The sequence below is a fragment of the Aythya ferina genome, assembly GCF_964211825.1.
Source record: "Aythya ferina genome assembly, chromosome: 12".
Lineage (NCBI taxonomy): Eukaryota > Metazoa > Chordata > Aves > Anseriformes > Anatidae > Aythya > Aythya ferina.
The window spans coordinates 603687-621827 of NC_140308.1; the positions used below are offsets into that span (position 1 = coordinate 603687).

General features: G+C 40.0%; 1 protein-coding gene across 1 annotated transcript in view; it reads right to left on the bottom strand.

The window, feature by feature from the left end:
• The window catches only part of ZFHX3 (zinc finger homeobox 3), a 473005-nt gene that overhangs the window by 204309 nt on the left and 250555 nt on the right, over positions 1 to 18141 (bottom strand). The window lies entirely within an intron of this gene.

The window sequence follows — 18141 nt, forward strand, 5'->3', positions numbered from 1 at the left end:
ACACTGACATGAACAGTCTGTAAAGCACTCAGTCAATCTGCTTTGAGGATCTGATACTGGAAAATGCTTCTTACAGCATATCAAAATAGTTTTTTTCCTCTTTTTTTTTAGGCTTAAATAATAATGAGGAACTAATTGTAGTTAAGGGAAGCTAGGAAACAAGGATCACAATTCAGTTAGATTTTTAAACAGTATAAAAATTAACCCTAATAAGTGAATAGCAATTATAGTTAATTTCAGCAAAGCAAATAAGGAATGAGAGAAACATTGGCCAGAACTGAGTATAATGAGGCAATAAAAGAAAAGTTTTCAAAGCAAAATGACAATGGACCTATTTCAGCAACCTGATTAATTTTGATTTTCATGGGTTTTACGTATATACTTAATATCTTTCCTGAATGGATATGGATTTTTAATGCAAGTATATGTGCTTCAATGAATTGGGGCGTCTGTCTTCCACTAGATAATTATGAAATTAAACAGCAAAATGAACAGAGAAGGAAGAAGAATCTGATTTGACCAAGGCATGAAAACAGACAGACTATGGAAACAAAAAAATTTTAAAATTAAAATTTTACATAGAACATGTACAGATTAAATGTTTTAATTTACATAAAGAAAAAAGATAAATAAGTATTTCTGAAAGCTCTTAATACAAAATTCACTAATAGATCAGTTAGGCATTAAAATTACATCTGATTTTTGTTTGACTTTTCATAAGGAGTTTCTTTTCTTTGACAGAAAAGAAATATGAATATTAAAAGGAACCGTGGTCATGCTTTTATGAGAAAATTGCTTTCTTATTTGAAATTTTGACTTCTCTGAAGAAACGTCTGTATCATTAAAAAAAAAAAAAAAAAACACCAAAAAACAAAACCAATATGCTCTGCTATCTCTTTCAGAATGCAGACCACACTTTTCCATTACAGGCTGGACTCCCCCCAGCCCTGTGATGGCCCTACCTTTCCAAGTGTAGCCATAAAACAATCAAGCCAATAACTCCCCTTCCCAAATCCCAGGATGTAAAACCAAATTGGTCATGTGAAACTTGTGTATTTCCTTTCATTTGGGAATAAGAACCTTTCCTCCCAGTCCTTAGGGCAACTCTTTTCTGCAATTACTTAGCAGAGTGGAGTGAACCTGTACACCTGCCTACTCCAAAGGACCTGAATCAGAATACAACAGTGCTCCGACTCTTGCAATGGGATGAGACTCAACAGCTCATGGGCAGCAGGACATATGAATGTCTACAGACTTCCACTCAGTGCTCTCTCTTAATTAGTGAATTTGGCTATTATGAGTGTTTGTAAGAATTTATTCGTTTGTTGCACATCATGTCAAAACTCAAAAAGTTTTCTAAAAGATTCTAACTTTGTAAGTGAATGTAGATGAAATTAAGGTGCTTTTTGGAGAAAAGGAAAGAATATGGTTTTGCACACTTGTCTTTGCAAATCTTAGGATGATATTTTTACACCTGGACAGACAGAAACTAGTGACTACTCAACCTCTTTACTTGTTGAGCTGGCTTCCTGATGTCTCTCATAGCCGATGAACATTCTTTTATGACTGTCTATGAACCTTCCTAAGCGTCAAATATTTTGTGAAAATTCACTTAAAAAAAAAAAAAATATGAAAAAACTGTGTATCTCTAGAATTTCTGTAAGAGTATCTAATTTGTTCTTTTGTATAAATAGTATTTATACCAATAGATCATCTAGGAGAGACTATTCAAGAATGGCCTATTCCTTGGGAGCTCTTAATAATGTCTCTAAGACTCTTGGTAAAGTATCCTTGTGTCTACAGAACATCCAGAAAACATTCTCGGATAGGAAATGGTCTTAGTTCTCCACCAAAATGTTGGAAATAAGATGTCTCATTGGAAAAAAGGTACTGCTTTTAGAGAAGTTGAAATTAATTACATTTCAATAAAATTTCAGATTTCTGCATGTCTATATTGAATTTGATCTTCCTTAGTTGTTCCCTGAGGATCTTATAGCTCAGCTCTGCTCTGTCTATACACAATTCCTATAAAATAACCTTGCTTATACCAATCAATTTTTGGTGTAACAAACAGCAGAAAACTGAGTGAGCTCATTTTCAATATCTGGTATCATTAAAACTTCTTGCATGCAGAAAACAACAACAACAACAACAACAACAAACTATATTTCAGGCTGCTGCTTAATTTGGCTGAACAGATATTGCTTAATGTTTAAAATGTATCAGAGGAACTGATAGAAGCTGTAAGTCAAAGAAGGCATCTGTTCTGAAGATATAATTCATAGACTAACCTAAAAATTATGTTCTTTACTTCCAGAAGCAGTTCAAGTAGTTCCTCTGAACACTTACATTTCCAGATTTGTTGTATTTTTTTTTCCCACGTAGAAGTTACATTTCTTTGGTGTCCACACAAAAAATAGTTTAGAAAAGATAATCCTTTCATACAATACAGAAGATGCATTATATCCTATGATTATTATTATTATTAATTTCTTGGCAGACTTTTTCAGTTTTGCCATCTCGTATTTTCCTATTTGTTAGTCAGAACATGCATCAGTGTTTCTGAGTGAAAAAAAAAAAAAAAGTATACCGTGTACATGTATGTATCAGTACATCAGAGAATGATAATCATGTTATAAAGATCAGTACAATCTTCTGGCTCATCTTTCTTTTTACATCTAGTGCATCTGAAAGATCACTGAAAGAAGCAATTTCTTGCAAAGCACACTGTTAAAGTCAGTGTAATAGAGTCTTCCCCGCACCTCCTCCTATGGGTTTTTCAGCTCTTAACCAGCTAATGATTTCTCTTTTCTCTTTCCTTTTTCTCCTCTGGAAAGAACTAGTTTTCTTACTTACATTCTCCCTCTCAGAATCTGTAATAGAGCAATAGATTTTTATGTCAGAAGAGATAACAGAAGATTTAAGTACAGTTGCTCACGGTGCAAGGGTCCCTGAATGAGGGCTATCAAACTCGATCTGGAGCTGGAAGCAGTACAGTTACTTATCTATGCTGGGTCTAAACCCTTGGGACTGTGGCTCCCATGTCACCAGGAGCTCCCCTGTGCTACCATACCTGTGCACAGCGTTATCCTGCACCAAGATGCATCACATGATGGAGACAAGTCTCTTGAGAGCTAGCTCAACCACTCTGCATGCACAAATGCAGTTCTTCCATTCGTTCCTGCGAGACCATTATGTTTCACGGTGATAACGTTCAATCATCAATTAAAAACACTGTGACATAGATTCCTTCATCTACCTAAATAATTTGTACTAACAGTCTATTGGTTTCATTGGATAAAATATCTAGATGAAATTTCATCAATGTATCACTGTAAAGCAGATTTTCCAAAACACCAGTCCTTATTCTAGCTCCTCTCTAAACTCTGTGCAGCTTCCTTTCTGAGGTAGTCACTAAAACTGAACTCACCAACGAGAGTCAGAATTGTGACGGTAGTCTCACCAGTGCTATAATACACTCTGTTATGTCCATTTGTACACAGCCCAGAACCTTGTTAACTCTTACTATCGCATCACTTGTATTCAGTCATCCATAGCGTGCCTAGGCCTTTTCCAGGGTTACTTCTTTCTAAGATATTCTAGTGTTAGCTGCTAAATAACAATGACTGTCTGAAAACTCAGGTCCCTTTGCAGAAATTCAACCTGGACACCCAAAATGAGTAATTTCGGTTACTGACAAAAAGGGTTGTTTCTAACCAAAGCAATGTAAGATGTTATACCAAAGGGCAGAATTCAGGAACCACAATAATACATAGCAAAGTGGATGGAAATACAGAGAATTAGGAAAATAAATAAATATTAATTAATAAATATTTAAATAAATATTAATTAAAATTAATACGTGAATAATAACTGACTCCAGAGGCAGTGTTTATAGGAAAGGAGGGAAGCATTGAGAAACATGGAAAGCTAATGTTTTCCTATGGCATTTATAATGCAATATTTGATTTGGAACTATCTTCTGTGTTTATTCATTATGAGGATGTCATCTTCGTCTTCATCATCTCCTTACCTCCATAAGTTTTACTGTAGTCACTTTTATTTGGTCTTAAACTAGAGAGTAGTATTTTCAGAATACGTATCTCATTTTCCCCTGAGCTTACACATCAGCAAGCACTATGAAAACTGTATCCTGACTTGTATGCTGCTGTCAGAAAAGTAGTATGTAGTAACAATTAATAATAATAATAACGAAGAATACTACTACTACTTCTGCTGCTACTGCTACTACTACAATAAAGGCCCTCAGCTGAGGTCCCATTATCATTGCAAAACTCAATTCACAGAAAGTGAATGATAAAGCACACCACAATGCTATAAACAAACCAAAAGGCACAGTATTCTTGCTACAATTTGACAATGAAAAAAAAAAAGTATCAATCTGAGAAAAACTTCACTGATAATTCAGTAAGAATCTATTATTATCCAGTAGATGCTTCCTCTATCACTTCTACCCTAAAAATCATATGTATAGATGTATACATATATGGATACACACATTTCATAGGGAGTACACCCAGAAAGCCAGGGTAATGCCTGATGTTAACATTTTTCTAGGGTGGTTAAATGAATGTGGATGTACTTGGCACCAGCAGATTAACCTGTACAATTTTAATAAAAGAGACAACACTGAATAATACAGTAAAGCATAAAGAATTATACCCCCCCCCCCCCCCCCCCCTCCTGACCCTCGCCTTACATTATTTGGCTGGATTCTCCATATGGCTAGAAGGAAAAGCCATCTCCCATTTGCCCACGAAACCACATATTTAATCCATGTGCTTATGTCAAACTTAATTACAGCACATTTGGCATAAAATAACAATCCACATCCTTGGAGAGGGGAATTTAAGTAGTTAATATGTGTGATTCAATGAAACTGCTTTGCTGAATGTTTATGAGAAACCCAAGACGAGTGAAATGTGGTGATATTTTAACCGTTTAAATACCAGCTGTCCCCTTCTGCGCGGGAGCTCCCCTTGCCCCCAGCAGCACCTGCCCAGCCACGGCACGCTGACAGGAGCAGCATGCTGACAGAAGCTGTCTTTTGTACAAAGGCCAGCCCAACCCACACCCAACAAACTCACGTCCTCCTAGCAATAAGGTCACTAGATCACAAAGGAGAGCCTGGGATACCCACTTCCACCCTGCTTTGATGCCCCCATTTTAAATGGCATGAAACTTAGCCACGAGGAGCTAGGGATTTCTCTACAACAGCAACACAGTGGAGATGCTGTGCTAAGTGCTCATTTGCTCTGGCCTGGAGGCCGATGGCTCAGCCTGAGACCTCCACCACAAAGCTGTCACCCCAGAGCAGTTCCATCCCCTGCAGCACCTCCAAGTACCAGAAGTAAAAACGCAGCCCTAGCTCCAGCTACCAGACTAATTTGGGTTGAATTGTAACTGCTACAGCTCCTACAAACACTACACAAAGCCCGTGCTCTAGATTTTAAGATCCTCTGTGACCTTGCAATCTGACTTCCCATAACGCAAAACAGAATTTCGCAGATATTCCTGCACCGAGCTTCAAAGCCGTGTTAAAGCTAAGTTGTTTTACTCGCAGAGGAACAAAGACTGATTTAAAGGCTCCAAATAAAGTTTTAGTTTTCCCTTTTTCTTTTTCCCCCCTTCAGTGTACAGTGAGTGGTTCCCCTTCAGAGCAGATGCTGGCCCACTGTTATTTCCTATCACTGTGCGTGAAAACGAAGATGGCATTCCTGGGGAAGAGCTCTGGCTCCTGTTACCTGTGTGTCCCGTTGCTGTGCCACTCCGCGTGGAGGTCTGTCAAACTGCCCTCTAATCACCCATTTACAAATGTTGCTCTGAGACATAATAGGAGTCTTTTTGCTCTTTTGTCTCATTCTCTGCCTTAAAATTGGACTCGATGATCTTGAGGTCTCTTCCAACCTAGAAATTATGTGATTCCGTGATTCTGTGAAAAATATCTGGGTACTTCTTTTCATGCCCGTTGGTAGAAACCACCAATCTGCCAAATGAAAATCTGCTCTCTGCAGTCCCCAGGCTCGCTATAGAGGCACACCTAAAACCTGACAAATAGGCCTGGATTTCAGCTACCCAGGGAGGCTGAAAATACTTGGGAAAGGGATCAGAAAGACAGACCTGCTTGTGGGAGATGGCTGGCAGTGCTTGCTGAGGGCAGCCTCACAGGAGCGACGAGGCCTTGTGCGAGAGTGTGGGGCGGGCTGGGGTGTGTGAGGCACAAGGCACAGCAGCAGCAGGAGGCCCAGCAGCGCCCGGCAGTGTGAAGCAGGGGCAGGAACAGACGGGACACAGCCTGGGACAGAGACGGGGGCAGCCGGACCGTGCCCTGTCCCGTGCTCCCAAGCTGGCTGTCGGCGGGCAGAGGAGCTGGCCTGCGGAGCCAGCCCGGAGCCTGCGCCACCTCCCAGCGCGGATCTGGCTGCCCGGCGGCCGACGGCACGCTGCGCGGTCTGCCCTAGCAGCAGCCCCGCTGGGCAGCAGCGCCTGGGCAGGTTGGCCACGGGGTCACTGCTAACCAAGGTCTGGAGCCCTTGGACTGTGCAAATCCCCTCAGCTATCTCCAGCACCCACAGGACCTGTGGGACGCAGGACGCGGTGGGTGCTGGCTCTGGCTGACTCCCTGGCTCATCACCTTGGGGACAGGGAGATGTAGCCAGTAGAGACTCAGCGAGTGCTTCAGAAAGGGATCAGCATTCCCAGTACTGACGTGGAACGCTGACAGGTTGGAGGAGTTTAGTTGGAAAGCCTGAAAAATGGTGGCTGTGTGATAATGACATAAAAAAGATGGAGCCAGACTCCTCATGTGGGTACACAGTGAAAGGATGAGCAGCAACACACAGAAGTTTGAACAAGGAAAATTCTGAGTAGACACCAAAAATATGTTTCATGAAAGTAGTCGAAAAGTGGAACAGGTGTCCAGAGAGGTTGCGGAGATTTTTAATGCCTGACTGGAGAAGGCCCTCAGCAACTTGATTTCTGTTGGCCTTGCTTTCAGCAGGGTTTTGGACAAGGTGACCTCCAGAGGTCCCTTCTAACCTAAATTACACTACGATAACCAGGAAGGCTAGAAATGTGGAGGTCACTGCAGTCAACACCTGAGATCACAGAATGTGGAGTAAAGTTTCTGTATAAGAAATGGTTTCTGTAGATAGCACAGGGGAAGAATAAAAAGTGTTCAGCAATGACCTTGATAGAAGGAGCAGGAACAAAGAGGAAATAGCTGAATGTGGCAAGAAGGTTATGAGCCCTGGTAATGGCCTGCTCCTGCTCTGATACAATGGGAATGGAAAATCTCCTATTAACTTCAGTGACACTAGACCAAGCTCTAAAAGAGCAGACGCTAAAGTGGATGACAGTGTCAGAAAATAGAGGAGGAAAGAAGGAAAAAATTAAGTTTCACTTTCATCATGCTGAGTATGAGTTAACTGCTGAGATTCTATTATTCAGTATTAAAAAAAATGAAAATAAATAGTTTGCAACAAATACTGAGGAGTAACTGCTGCTGAAGTTAATTGGGTCTGTATCTTTAAAATGATGGCACGACTCTCTTGTTGCCAGAGATTAATTCCTGATGATTTATCAGAGTTAGTGCGAGTCCTTCACCCTGCCCTGGATATAAGAAAGGTGACAATAACCTAAGAACTGTCAGATCGGGTGTGAAAACCTAAGGAATGCACACGATGGCACAACTTAACCTGAGGAACACATGTTGGATTTTACCTCACCATCATTAGACTTCTTGCTGTGCTAGTAAAAGGGTTGGGGAATAGTTTGAGCACTATCTAACTATGTATATGTATATGTATATGTATATGTATATGTATATGTATATGTATATGTATATGTATATGTATATGTATATGTATATGTATATCATAGTGGTAGCAGGATTACGGAGACTAGTTATAGAGCCTTTGATTTGTAAATAGATACTATACAGTTGTTTATTTCTGTGTCTTACAACAACAGCACATGGAGTTGTGTAGTTTCTGAAACACACGTTTTAGCTGGTGTGGCTGAAACGCTCACTGCCTAGACTAAAACATAAATTATATTTTTCAGTATAGGGAAGGTTAAAATTGGAAAATACCAAGATTCATCAAAACCCCTTTGGAGCAAAGCCGTTTCGTAGCCTGGGGTTATTGCTAGCTGCTACCACTTGTTCTGTTTGTTGTGGTGTTTTCAGTTATTTACGCCTGGTGGTCTTTTCTTTTAGATCCACGGGACATGCTCCCCCATGCCAACACAAAGCTGAACAGCAAATATCTGTGTGTCAAGGTATAATAGTAACTGAGCACTTCAAAACCAATAACAGCTATGCCACCAAAACCAGTAATAGCCATAATCCTACAGCACTGTCCTATGCTCTAGTATCAGCAACACTTTAGAGAGACCAGCCTAAACTGACACCTACGTTTGGTCCAAGTCACACAGAAAGACTGAGGCTGGCCTGGGAACTAAAGCCTGGGCTCCTGGCTCCCAGGGCAGCATTATACCACCCAGAAGATACTCCTGACACTTACCCATAATTACCCACTGTTTCAAACCTTTATTGGTTGCAAATAGAAAAGTAACTGTCCTGGCATCTCCCAGCCCTTTTTCAATTATGTTCTGGCATCTGCCAAGTTTGATGCCCTCTTCCCCTCTGTGCTGGAGTTTAATTCCTCTTCCCACGTCTGCTGGAAACCCTGTCTGCTCTGCTGGATCCAAGATTCCAGGCAGAGTTTTCCCATGCCATCGTCCCTCAGAATAGCTGTGCTCTTCGTATTTTTAGCAAGACTCTAATGGGCCAATATGTTTGATTTTCCACTGTTTCCACTCTAGCTTGTCTCGCGCCTAGGCAGTTTCCCTGCATTTCTGCGGGTATGTTTGGCCAGTAGTGGTAGGGAAGGGGGACGCAGGGTGGAGTCTTGAAGATGGTAGCTCTAAAAGCAAGAGCTGCTTTGCATATTTGGAGGTCTATAAAGCTGATTCTCTGAGAGAGAAAAAGAGAGAGAAAGGGGTTTCTGTAAGAAGCTGAGACAATGAGAACAAGGCAGGCACTATGCCAAGCACGGGATGGCTGCCAAAACACATATCATTAGCTTGGACCAGCTATAAGCAAGGAAATGAGAAACATATGTTGGAGAGCAAGGTTAGGAGCGAGGGACTATGGGTCAGTGACAGTCGTCCGAAAACTTTTCCCTTGTTCTTCAGCTGTGGCCTGATGGTGTCAAATGTCATTCTGACAGCCTTCATTTCTCATGACGGTCGGGCTTATTTTGGCTTGGTTGTTTTTTGTTGTGTTTTTTTTTCCCCTCCCCTAATGGGAGTTATTGAGAGGAAGAAGAGAACAGACAAGAAAGCCTTTGCCATTTTTTTTCCACAGTTATGGGAAAATAACCTTGTTTGCTGCGATGTTCTCTGAAATCCTCACCCCTTTATAAAATAACGGTGTCTCAGGACTGGAATTCTGTCTGGCCCTTGTGAAAAGAAAAGGGTGGGTAGTGTATTCCTAAGTAGTTCTTGCTGTTCTTTCTTAAATATAATTAGATGCACCTCATTACCTCAAACTAAAGGCCTTTTGTACTTCTCCAGGGCTGTATTTCCTGAAAGCCACGGCATGCCACAGCTTGTAGCGTCCAGTCTTATTTTATCACATTAACAGTGTATTTTTAACATTTTTACCCTTTATCCAAGCTTTTTGCAAATGATTTCATTTTCCTCCAAAGACTACACCCAGATGATGTGTTACTCACTGACATTTAATGAAGTGTTGGAAGTTCCTGCTCCCTTTCCCAGCACCATTACGCCTCTCCTTCCTTTGAAGGAACTCTCATTAGATAACACTAGTTGGACTTGATGATGTTTGTAAGTCCTGTCCAACTGGACTATTCTATACAGTCTATACTAAAAGCCCATTGCTACTTCCCTCCCAAGGCTGAAATATTCCCAGGGAGAACAGTTTAATAGGAATCTTAGACAATATCCCAAGAGACTTTTGTTTGACTACTGTTCTGAACCAGACTACATTTTAACTTAATAGGTCCATCCAGACCATCAGAGCAGTGCTGCGGGATGAACACTTGTAAAATCTCAACTGGCATCAAGTCCAAAATATATAGAAGAGGTTCACTCTGCTCATGAGCTTGGAGATTTGTGCAGAGTGGAAAGAAAGGTGCTGAAGCAAGAAGGAAGACCAAATATAAAAAGCCAAGCACCATTCTCCACAGAAGACCCTTAAACCAATGGAAGATGAAACACAAATGGGTTGAAACAGTCTTCAACCTTCCCTGCAGCATGGCAAACAGCAGGGAGCAATACGTACTGTGTGCAAGGTGTGTTGCCCTTGTCAATCTGTGCGTGTACACAACAGACTGGCTGAGCAGCCAGTGTAGTATCGACAGAGGGCATCTGGCTTCAACACAACCAGTTTTCTTTTATGTTTGGACTCCTTTTCCTGGAAATTGTATGTTCTTCTGCTTCTGTGAGCATTACAAAGCAGAAAACCCAACAATGTGAGAAAACTTTTGATAGCTGAACGTATTATGGGACCCACATGGCATAGAGTCTAGAGCTACTTAGACTGCTGAGATTTTTTTGCAGTCTCAGTCACTGTTTTGTTTCTTTTTAAGGCTGAAGACTAGCTACCATCTTTTTCGTTATTTAAAGAAAGGTTGTTTTGTACAAATTTGCCACAATGGTTTCCATTTACAGCCAAATAATATAGACTAAACTTGAGATGTATTATATCTTGAGATGTATTATATTTATTTTATTCTATTTCATTTGTTTGTTTGCTTATGCAGGTAGAAGTTTTTTCTTTACCATTTGCTTTTGCATCTATCTCATGCAACCAGCAACTGTTCTTTGCTTGCACACTATTCAGCTTGACTTGGAGTAAAAATTTTATTCCAAATATGTCTGAAGGTTGAGTCCTTGTTGAGAGTATGATTGCTTTAGTGTAACATTTGCTGTTTTCCCTCAAAGGACATAGTTTGCATGATGTAAGAATATCTAGAACAATGGTTTTATACTATCTTCTACAGCATTGGCTCTGGTTTGCCTGATAGTAAACAACCTGCTCATATCTCACCTTACACCTTGGTTATACTTGCCCTCTGTCTGAACCCCTATGTAATTCAGTCTCTTTAGAACAGAAATATTTTAACTGTAGTGTTTGGTCTCGAACAGGGATGTCTCAGTAAGAACTGACATCTAATGCTCAGTAAGTCAATCCAGAGATCTCTTTCTGGTCTAAGTTTTAAGAAATCACAGTATGACAAGAATTTTAAACAATACCTTTCCCTTTACATGATATGACTATGCAAGTAGTTTAAAAATAAATACCTCCACGTGAACATGCACAGTAGGAAAAAAAAAAAAAAAAAAAAAAAAAAAGCAAAAAAAAAAAAAAAGCATGCAACGACCAGGGAATAAGCAACTCGAAGAAAAGGCACTGGATGGACAAAACTTACCAGTCTTAAATTGTGAATTACTTCCAGTATGACTTTGGCAACATAAAACCTCAGGTCTAAAAGCTTCATCAGACTGGCTCAGTGATAAGCCATGCCAGGCTGCCCTCAGGACACCATTACCTAGGAAAGTTCTGATAAAAGAGCAATGTAATCATGCCTCAAGTTTTGCAAAAATGATTTTCATTTTAATGTTTCTTAATCACTTTCCACACCTAAAACTGAGAAACCTGCCTACCCTGCCTTCAGAAGGCTGGCAGGCAGACCACTGGGAGGCTCCTGCGGTAGGTCTAAGGAGCAAGCTTTGAACGAAATAGATGCTAGATCAGATCTGAAAGAAAAAGGTCACACATGGAGTGAGAAGAGAAACCAAGGTCACATATGAACTGATGGGGAACCTAGACGAGGAGGAAGACAGACTCAGGCCAGGGAGGTTGCTGGGGATGGCTGTTACTGGACTTTACTTGTCACCTGCGCTACCTCCAGCCAGGTGAAGCGAAGGGCAGACCTTATTTCTTAGAACTTTAACTCACCAACCTGAGGTGAGTGACCGGCACTGCGTACAGACGCTGACATTCATTTTCTCTCTGGCAGAAGGCCAAAATGCTTGAAAATTATATTCTTCTCTCCTCAGTTCTGGACCTTGGGCTGGACACAAACAGAAGCCCACTTTTCACAATAGGAGGCACAAGTCCTTACAAATCCTGCTGCTTCCTCCCCCATAAATCTCTGGTCTGAAAAACATCTGCATTAAAATTTTTAAAGGGCTTTGATATTTTAACATACTCTCTGTAAATTTGATACTTTGACTTTTAAAATACCATTAGAAAGACTTGCTGGCATTTTTTTTTTTAATTAAATGGGGGAAGACATGCTGACTGTCAGTTTTAGAAAACCGCCTGCTTGCCACACAGCCTTAACTTGCAACGTAAGATGATCTAAGATGAAATGTAAGGTTTAAATCTGGGAGACATGGTACTTCAGCTCAGAGCACCTAACCAACTTCACTTACTCAACCTCCCATAATTTCCAATTATCATGGCCTAAGAGGCAATAATTGCTTACTTATAATTACACACAATGTTCCTGGCTTTCCTCTCTTCTCTTTTTGTTTGGGAGGGCGAGGGGATGGGACAGGGCGAGAATGAGCTATAAAGAAGAGAGTAGAATGGATATAGAGACCCAAAATCAATATATAGCATAAAAACTAAAGTGATATTCTTAAGATTATCGAGAAAATATGTATATTTGAATACAGTAGATACGTTCCACCATCAGGTAGTTTGGTCTAAGAGTCTAGGTTCTTCACACAAAAAGATTAACAATACTCCTAACTTAACATTTTCAGGAACTCTTAAGAAAGAAGATGTTGACTTCTCAGTTAATAATAAGTTAACTTCCAAGCTGATGATACATATTAGTTCAATGACATTGCTGAGTTCTGGAATATTATTCAATACGGAGCACACTTCAGCTTTCATATTTTATCCCTTTCAGGAACAAACCTTGTGGCAAGCACTGAGTATTTTCAAAAGCTTAATTTTCTTCTCAAAACTTAAAATCACATTAAGATGTTTAATTCAGATTTACAAAGCAGAAGGTCACATTGAGATAAGATAGCACGAAACCAACAATTTGGATTTACCAACAATTTTGAACAGGAAATTACAGGGTTCTATATAACCATTAGTTACATTTAAAGGCAATGACTTCAGCATAACTTCTTCCCAAACTCATAATCATTAAGATTTAATTCCGTTTTCTCTTCTGCTAAGGCTAGGTTAAGAAGGTCCAACCGTTTCCATGCACCCCTTTATTTTTGGAGATGAAAGGGAAAGCTTTGTTTGGCTGTTTTTTAAAAAACCTCTGTCAACTCACTTGTGGTTTACAATATGTGGCTGCAGAAAGAGTTGTATCAGCACAATTGCAGAGATGGCAAACTACAGCTTGGGAATGGGAATATGTAAGTATAGGCAAGGGGGCCGGAATCCGTAATGCTGAACTTCAGCCTCAATGTCTGATGCTCGTTCTACAGAGAAAGCAGTGAGCCTCACTCACATGCCTCATGTCTGTGGGTATCCAGCCCTACATTTGATGGCATGCTTTGTGAGCAGGAGTTTTCTGACTTGTCACCCTACCTGCACACGGTACCACAGAAGCCCAGTCGGTGAGCTGGCTAGAGAAAATCAAGAAACCAAAGACGGAAGACAGACATAAAATCCGAAGAATCCTTATTTTCCACAGGGTTAGGCAAAGAATCAGATAGATATATACTCTGCAGGACAGGAACAAGTGGGCACAAATCCTGCTGTGTTGGCCTCTGCTTTATCCAAGTATTCCCTAACTGAGCAGAAATCACCCAGCAGTTGGCTGCAGTTTGTATGGTCAATATGGATGTAGAAGAAGCTTAGCAATGTGGTCCAAATATGCTTGACTTACTTGAAAAAAAAGAACTTAATGGACTGACCAACCATGTTTCTTTGTGAATTTAGTTTGGAGATCACTGTATTTAATCTGAATGTAATAAAATGTTTTAAAATAGTTACATTTTAGAACTCCATGTCTGTTCCACTATTGATATTTTTTGCTCCCTGTTCCAGCTAAAAAACTGGGAACTCACTGCCTATGTTTAAGATGGAGAAGACAACATAGTCATCAGACATGCTGCATTTTTGCTATATATCTGCTAGATTATATCATAAGAACCTCAGGTCTTAAAAAACTTGCAAGTTCTTTAAAAGTTTGAATGTATAATTAAATTATTTTAAGAAATCTACGAACTGAACTTGCTTCCCTTTGTGTTTACTAATGATCTAGAGAAACTATCACTCAGCACATTCCTTTCTCAATAGCATCTTAAAAGTAGTATTAATTTGTTGCTATGATAGAGGTATTAATGAAACAAAAATCATAATTGATTGATACAAATATTAACATTTTAGAAGTGAAGGGTTATAATATAATGGGCCTTGTCTGAGCAGGTTAAAGAAAACTTATTTGGGTAGCACCCGAGGAATTGTATGGATTAAATATCCTGAACAGAGGAGCTGGTTCCAGAGAAGAAGAAATGTAGTCAACCTGTTTAAATTTCAGCCTACAAAGCTGGAATAGTCGGCATAAAAATCCACCCTAGACATACCCTGGTTAGCTTTGTGAACACAGGCTTCACTCTGTCAAAAGCTGATGACTTTGGGCTAAGGGTTTTCAGGTGAGAAATACAGTGCAGATGGCACTGGCCGTGTGCTAAAGCCAAACAAACAAACAAAAAAAACAACAACCAACCAACCAAAACAACAACAAAACAACCCAACAGTAATTGAAAATAAAAAAAAGAAGAGAGATTGCCAAAAGGACTTAAGTCAGTATTATCTGAGCAATTTTACAAACAGAATTGCTTATGACTTGTAGTGGACATCTATTCTGAAGATAAATAAGGCTCAGAATACTTTAAGTCTGTGTTACTATGATCTATTCTGTTGGGAAATTTAGCCACTAGAATCCCCCTGATTCTGTCACTCAGCAAAGAAGCAACTTTAAAGTCAGTAGTTGAGCCTTTCCAGGTAAAATGAAAGGTCTGAGGAAAATAAATTGACAGAATGGGACATGGACATATAATCACCTTCTTACGGGAGGTTAGCCATCAAGGACTGATTCTCACCGGTTCTCTGGGCTGATGCAACTGCTGCTAAAGCTCAGCTTTCTCAAACAGATGGAGCACTGAGTACCATTTCACAAATCCAAGTGATGGCACGCCAGCCCCTGAGAACAGGATCCCAGGGCAGGAGGGCTCTGGCACGTGAGCAGGAAGGTGTGCCTGGCGCCTTTCCTGACTGTAACAGTAGGGTATTGGAATATCAAATGTAGAAATCTGATTATGGTTGCATTTAGGCCCAATTCAGGGTTTTAAAAACAAAGTAATCAGTAGATTTACAAACTGTTCACAATACAGTTATAAGCAGTAGGAGCTTAATTTTTTATTCTATTCAGTGGATTCATAGAAAGTTATATAGCATCTGGCTCCAAAGGAAAAATCACCTTGGTAGTTTAATTATTACTGTAGGAAAGCTATAGTAGACACTATTGTTTTGAAAAAATAATGACTGCTATCTGGACAAACGGATAATTTTGAGATCTTGACAGCAGAGTTTCTTCAAGGAAAACTCTGTCCTGTTGTTTATACAATGGAGTTATTAAAAAGAGACGGGACAAGGAAGAACACATTGTCTCATTTTAAAGTTAGATTAGATATGAGGAAGAATTTCTTTGCTATGAGGGTGGAGAGGCACTGGCACAGGCTGCCCAGAGGAGCTGTGGGTGCCCCATCCCCGGCAGTGCCCAAGGCCAGGCTGGGTGGGACTTTGGGCACGGGCTGGCAGGAGGGGTCCCTGCCCATGGCAGAGGGGTTGGAATTAAATGATCTTTAAGGTCCCTTCCAACCCAAACCATTCTCTGTTTCAGTACCAGGCACTGAAAGTGAATGGAGTTGTTACAGGTACAATATTCAGAATAAAATGGGCTGGTTTCTGGTAGGCACATAGAACTCTGGAAGCACCGGGTCAGGTATTTGGGCAACAGATGGTGGCTGGTGACAGCAAGTGGCTGCGTAGGCTACAACTGAACGTGGCAATGACCTGAATTACTGCAACGTTTCAAACCAGCAGATGCAAATGTAAGAAGTCTAAAATGTGAATTAAATTTTTATTTTACTTTGTCACATTGGGCAAAGAGATGTTTCATTTATAGTACCCCCTCTGCCACTGCAACAACGCTTTTTGTATCTGAGTTTCTGCAACACCAGGAAAGTACAGCAAGTGAGTACACAGAAAAGTAACTCTGAGAAAAAAATAACGCCTCCCAGTTTCTTTTGTTGGGACAAAACAGATAAATGGACAAGCTGAACCCAAGTGAAACGTAGCTTTTCTGTACTACCACTGAAGAAACTGCCAGTAGCCCGTAGACCTCAATTTGCTGACATTTGATTCTTAATTAGGTTATAAAAAGAAATTAAATTAAGGTAATTTATTTTGCTTTTCCTTCAGGCTGTCCCACAAGTAACTACAAAGCTGTGTAGAAAGGTGCATAAAATAAATAAATAAATAAAATCAGCAAACTGCTTTACAGAAGCTCAGTTTCTTACCAGTTTTGAGCATGTAATTTGAGTCTTATTGGGCTCCCAACAGACCCTGGTGGCTGAAAGAAACCAGTAAGTTTACGCAGTGGTAAATGACAGGTGGTTTGGGAAGGAAAGGTCACCATTGTAACCTGCCTTTATAAGACTGTGTTCCTCCTTCACTAACATCATAATTCATTCTCCAGTTTAAGACACAAATGTCCACCATGGCTTTGAAAACAATAATGCCCTTCATAAGCAAAACAACTGTGTATCTGAAAAATCTTAATGCAATATCTTTATGAAAAGAACATATTAATAAAAGACATATACAGAAAGAGTACCTTTGTTGGTTGATAAGATTATTTGCATGAAACGCTGAACCCAGTATGAATAATAAACACGATAAGTTTACTCTCAAATTTATGGTAAAGGCGTGGAACTTAAAAAAATCATGATTAACACAGTAATTCTTTAATAAAGTAAAAACTTCACAAATAACGTCACAAATATTTTCATCTAAGTGCTTTGTTTCCATCCTGTTAGATAAAGTCTGAGAACTCAGACCATGTTGGTAACTCCAGAGAACGTATAGATACTTTTGAAAGTGGAAACTATTTTCATACTTATAAGTAATTCTGTGGGAGTGAATGTATTTGCAGCTTCCAGGCCAGGCAAGATGACCTTTCCAGAACTTGTAAAATCAAATCAAATAAAAATAGATTCAGACTTTCTTAAAAGGAAACTGCTTGAATAAGAAGCCTAAAAACTGAAACATTGGAAGAAAACAGAACATGCAGTAGCAAATTACTTAAAAACGAAAATTTAAACTTAGAATAATGATAGTATTTATGTCTCTGTACCTCTCTCTTTCACTCCCTGCCATTTCTAGATCATTCTTATCAGAGCTCTGTCAGCCCCTAAAGTGACATTTTCCCATCCAGATCATTCCCAGGATAGAGAAGAAGGAATTTTTTTTTGCTTGGCTGATGCAAACAGCAGATCATCCTACAGAGAAACGTCAAGGACAGTTCGGAGTCCTAATCCCTGACCTGATGGCCCTTTCCTAACTAGCTATTGACATTGAACTTAAAAAGCTGCAAAGCTGAGATGAGATAATGAATGCTGTTTGCTTTCAGTGTGCAAGAGGAAGAGGGCGAGATAGAGGAGGAGGAAGGGCTCCTCATGTAAAGGTTCTGCTGTGGTGCCAGTGCAACTTTAACCTCCTAATACCTGAATCTTATTTAAGGACAATAACTGGAGAAATATATAGATATATATTTTTTTTTTCCCCCACCCGGAGCACAGGATGGTGTGAATGACAATAAAGGCTAAAAGAGTAACTTTCAGAGGCTCTAATTTGCCTCTCAGGAGAATGCAGCCCAGCCAGCCCATGACAAGCTGAAGGCCTGGCTACATGTGTGTAGAACTCCATGTGCCAACCCCACACTTTGGTGGGTGTTTCTTTGTTTTGTTTTGTTTTTGTTTGGCATTTTTTCTTGCTCTGCTTTTTGCTGATATCTGACTGTATGAAGACGCTCAGAGCCATGCTCC